We start from the raw sequence: 5664 nt of genomic DNA, 5'->3' as shown, positions 1-5664 counted from the left end.
TTTGTATGTATTGACACTGTTAGTCGAATATTTTTAACACGTTCCATCAATATTAAAGTAACTTTACTATCACACTACAAGTGATCACCGGTGATCCACGATATCTTTGTACTTATTATATTTATTAAATAACGTGTATTTTTATAATAGTTAAAAAATTATGAAAATTATTATTAAAGAAGACCTAATGTTCCAATAATGTATCATAATTATTCATGTATGATAAAAAATATTATTTTATAATTCTTTTCTTTTTTTATATAAAATATCAGTCTGAATGAAAAATAGGTCAGTGACCCATGCAACGCGGAACATGTTAAATTCTTATAAATAAATAATTTTACACAGAAAGAACTGTTTTGTTGTCTAAAAATTTAGCTAGAGATCTGAAAATAATTTTATCAAACCATAAAAATAATTATGTAAGCTTAAACTGATTGCAAGAATGTTATTTTCAAATCTAGCTAAATTTTTTTTCTATCTATAGTGAAATTTTATGATACTTTAACAAAATCATTCCTTCTTTGTACGTATTGGGTTGTCTGGAAAGTTCGTGCCGACTAATCTATATAATTTAATAAAGGTATACAGAAAATTTAAATTTTCTGCGTTTCAATTTTCCTTCAACATCGGCACGAACTTTCCGGACAACCCAATAAGTAATATTAACTTTTTTACGGCATAGTGATCCACCTTTCTCTATTTAATTTCTCATAATTCCTAAACATTTTTACATATTTTTTTACATTTTTAATTCTTTTTTTATACTTGAGTTATCTGTAAGATGTAATGGTATCACACTTTAATTTCCAAAAAATCTTCCGAATTTTATTGAACTCGAGCTAATAGAAAAAAATACGTCGCAAAGAGTTAAAGGAAGTTCTATAATTGAATTAAAAATACATAAAAGACATATCTTTTTACGTAGTTTATATTTCATTACATAATTTATATATAAAGATTTATCTCTCTTTTGGCAAAAATGGATATATATTCTTTTCTAAAAAGACAGAGACATTATAAAAACGTAAAAATCAGGCTTCTGTCAGTCTTCAGTTTCCGGAAGATGCATCGACATCTTCCGCGATCAGAATCACGTGCTTGACACGTCAACACGTGCTATCGTCGTCGACGACTGCAGATCTCCGATGGCAATCGAACATCGCGGATTGCAAGTGCGCGCGCAAGCTGGCAACAGGTAAATGGCAGGTGAGAGAGAGAGAAAAATGGTGAACAGGACGCAGGGAGAAGTGGCGGAATAGGTGAACGCGATGGCAGGGAGACAGGTGCGCTGGTTGGAGGGACTGCGACTCCCCGAAGAAGTGGGAGTCTCGGAACCTGATGGAACCCGTCGTCGCCACCAACTCGGTTCGGTTTAGCGTTCTTGCGATCGACAGTCAAGCGTGGAGGACCGTCGATGGTACGCGTTCACAAGTTTGCATGCGAAACGAATACAATGTACGCGCGTGCGTTCGCGTTCACCGCGATGCAGGAATCCGAGGACGTCGGGGTGCGTAGCACGTGATTGTGCGTGAGTGTGTGAGTTCGTGCATACGTCCGGGGCGCGGACTGCGCTTTACGGATGATTTCGGTAAGTGAGTGATCTTTATCGTGTTTTTAATTGTTACACAATTGCGCAAAGATTTGACAGAGTTTGGCGCGACTCGTTTCTCCATGATGTTGCGCCATAAAATTCGGTAAACAAATACTCAAATTTTATAGTTAATGTGAGGAAACCGTAATCTTTAATTGTTTTTTTTGTTTTTAATAAATTTAAAAGACTTTTCTTTCTGTCTGCAACATACAATATTTATTATACGACAAAAACGTCCGAACGATGAATGGTTTAGGATTATTTGAATGCTTCTCTGTAATATTCTCTTTTTGGAAAATAACTTTCTTTGTGTGTACGAATGTCTTTAATTTTACACATATTCGATCGAGAATATCGTTACCATTGGGAGAATATTATTGTCCATGACTTGACGAGCTTATCGTTGTCATTAGATGCTCGAGAATCCGATTACCGAGCTACTCGAATCGAATTAGAGCTGATCGGCGCATAGATGCGAAGTGCGCACATCGAAAACACGCGTTTCGTTGGACGATAATGCAAGGAGGATCCGCGGAGACTTCAACGATCACATAGTTGAATACATAAGACGAGGCTTGACATTTATCAAGATAATTTCACAATTTATTCGTATCGCATTGATCCACTTGCTTCTATATGTATAATATCGATCTCCGCTACTTGGAAGTACCGATATACAACACCATATGTTAGAATTTACAATGTTCGGGAAAAATTACTAAAAATTTTACTTAAAGAATTTTCTGCCTAATTTAGAGTCAGTATTCCCTTCTACCGTTTAACAAAAAAGTAAAAATTATCAAAAATAAAAACCTACGTTTGTTGTTAAAATAGATTAATATATGAATAGCATAACATAAAGTAATAAAATTCTCATTTTTATTTCAAGCTTTAAAATTTAAGATTACAGTTTGATAGAATTTCAAGATTTTGTTTTGACAAAATGTTAACTTTGTATTTGATTAACAAAAAATAAGTTATGAAAAGATTGTGACATCCAATTGAACTTTTCCTAAATTATCAACTCGAAACAGAGCCAAAGAATTTTGTAGATTCTTTTTTTTAATATTTTCTCACAGTTCAGAGATTTATGTTTCATTCATGCAGCTTTCAATGAAATGCATATTTCCGGTATCAGACGATGCTTTCCGAAAACTCATTAAATATACATTAATACTTGCTCGAGCAAGGACAAATCAATCAAGTGCGACGTTACACTGCACTGTTGCAATCGTTATTCGTGTGGAAAATCGCTTGGGAAGCTTCTGAAATCGAGTGTTAGACGATGTTGTAATAAGAGTGACTAACTAATAATTAATTAGTACCTAATTACACACGCTTGTCGCGCAACGTTTGTCCTAGTTTGCACGTCGATTACGCGGGATTAGAAAATGCGGAATTGTGATTGCATCGCGAATGCAGTTACTTCTGAGATTGCTACCACAGCATTTGCGACATTTCGTCATAAACAAGATGATCGCGCGTGTACGGTGTGACGCGGCTTCGCGCGACAAATTCTGACGTCAAGTACGTGACAAGACTGGCTGCGAGTTACGCATAGCGTTATCAATGGGCAAAAGATGTTACAAGAAACGAAATACCAAGTACGTGTGACGATATGAGTCAGCTTCTAATTAAAATAACTATATGTAGTGACTGATAATTTCGTATTACTATTTGCTAAATTAGCACTAAAACAGGAAATACTCTGAACGTTTGTTTGACTGATATCTTTTTATCGCGTTCAACTAAAATATCTAAATACTGATAGCTTTTTAGCTAAAATCGTTCAAATGTTAATAGGTTTTTTAGTACAAATGGATAGTGAAAATGACATGAATAATGAAAACATCTAAACATAGGTTTTGAATTATGCTTTGAATTTCAAACTAATATGCGAAAAAAAACAAGTAGAAGGAGCAAAAAGAATTCCAAATCTTGTTGTCAATCATAATGTTTGCACACGGGAAATAATTTCAGTGTTTAACGATATCGAAACAGAAATTTCTGCAACAATATAGCATAAATCTTATGCTATTACAGCATACAATTTCTCACTTATATGAATAATCGATCACATCACGCTATTTAATATCCGATAGACGACTTTGATTTGTGATTCATTCCTTTGATCGTAGTCGAAGTTTAAGAGCGAATATCAACGATGTTCGGGTTCGCCATGCGTAAAAGCCTTCTCGTGAACCAGTCAAGCAACATTCCTGTGTCCCGACCGTGCATGTCCACCGCCTACCTCTGACTTCTCTATTCCGACTTTCCATGGCAAACGTCTCTCGATGCAGAGTTCGAGCAAGGTATACTTAGCAATGTTTTCCGTTATTGTAGATTGTAACGTTAAAAACAGTAAGATCGAGATATTGCTTAATGGAAAGTAGACCTGAAAGCTTGTCTGAACGTGTGAGAATGCGATAAATAAACGTTTTAAAATAATATTGAGAGACAGGCATCGTGAAGAAAATAAAGTAGCTCTTAATTATTTTGAGAGACATCGCCATTGAAATTCTTTAAATACGATGGATTTAAATGTGTGAATGATTATTAATTATTTATATATATAATAAATCAATTTTTTGAAAAAAAAGAATTTACAGAAATCAATTTATATATAATATAATTTTTTTTAAATAGTATCTATTAATATATAATATATATTCATGAAATTTTGATCAATTTGAAAAATATAAGAAATTTTTCTTTCAAAAATTAACTGTGTATATGTGTGTAAAAAGCTTTCCTATTTGAAATTATGAGTTTTAATCTTCGAACATATAATGATTAAGTATATTCTCCAGTACGAAATAATCATATACTTTACATTGTCATTCTAATTATTTATTTTACTTTGTAGCCATATTATGACATAATCTAAATTATATATTGGGTTGGTCAGAAAGTTTGTGCCGATTTTTTTAGCTCAAACCTGTACATAGAATATATTTATTGTTGGTATTATACCACTCAATAGAGCAAAGTTTTACTTTTAAAAATTGATTTTTTAAATTGCAATACGATGATTTTTAATAAAGTTTTAATAAAGTTATGAGCTCGATTATAATCAAAGTGCACCTTTTATTTATTTTTCTCGATAACTCAGTAATAAAAAATCTGAAGAACATTTTTAAAAAACGATTTTGTAGGGAAAACTTTAAGCTTTCACTGAGATGGAAAGCCGAAAATTTTCATAAATTGTTTTTGGGCAAATGATAGATAGACTCAAAGTTAGAAGAAAATTTTCCATCTTTTTCAGCTCGTAGTTTTCTGTATGTAACAATTACCAAACTTACAGAAATTCAAAAAACATAATAACTTTTCGAAAATAGAGATTTCAAGCTTCAAAACCGATTTTTTAAATTTAAATTTTTTAATTTTTGATGAAGATATTGTAAATATAATTTTGTGTTAAAAAATCGGCACGAATTTTCTAACCAACCTAATATACATCGCATAAATCAAAATATTTATTTAGTTGTATTGCATCAAATAAGAAAATAAAAATAGTATTTGCACAAACTGTAGCATAAATTCTTCTTTATCTATACATTGTAACTTTTTTACCTTCTTCATTCATATTTGACAAATATTACAGGAATACTGAAATACACTTCTTATTTTGTCTACATTTCTCTACATTAAGTATTTGAATAAAATACGTCAGGTATTATTTCCCGAGAATATAACTTTTGAAATTCAGGGACTTAATTGATTTTAATTGATATTATTTGAAATTATTTTCTGCAAAACAATAGAATTTTGAAGTTTGAGAAATATTTTATAAAATTATCGTAAATACATATGTATGTTATACGAAACATAAATATAAATAAACGATACAACAATTTTTATCATTTTCATATTCTGTTCATTTTAAATAGTTTTTGCTATTGCTTTATTTTGTACGATTATTTGAGTTGATTGCACCATGTGTTCGCATTCGATTTTCATTTGTTACAACACCAGGCAACACCCTAAAGCATTGTGCGTCGAGACGTATTGTGTTCCATTCGGTACCAGATGTACCACAGCGCTCACTGATCCCACGCAGCGAGTAACAA

At 32.1% G+C, this 5664-nt stretch overlaps 1 protein-coding gene across 2 annotated transcripts in view; it reads left to right on the top strand.

Moving 5' to 3' along the window:
* Positions 1–1392: 1392 nt before the first annotated feature.
* The window catches only part of LOC108688004 (protein grindelwald), a 13534-nt gene continuing 9262 nt past the window's right edge, over positions 1393–5664 (top strand). For both annotated transcript variants that reach the window (XM_018194062.1, XM_018194060.1), the window contains exon 1: positions 1393–1591. The gene's annotated coding sequence lies outside the window, so the exon portion shown is untranslated. The remainder of the gene's footprint in view (positions 1592–5664) is intronic.

Source organism: Atta colombica, unplaced genomic scaffold, assembly GCF_001594045.1.
Source record: "Atta colombica isolate Treedump-2 unplaced genomic scaffold, Acol1.0 scaffold224, whole genome shotgun sequence".
Classification (NCBI taxonomy): Eukaryota; Metazoa; Arthropoda; class Insecta; order Hymenoptera; family Formicidae; genus Atta; species Atta colombica.
This window is presented reverse-complemented; position numbering and strand designations above follow the sequence as displayed.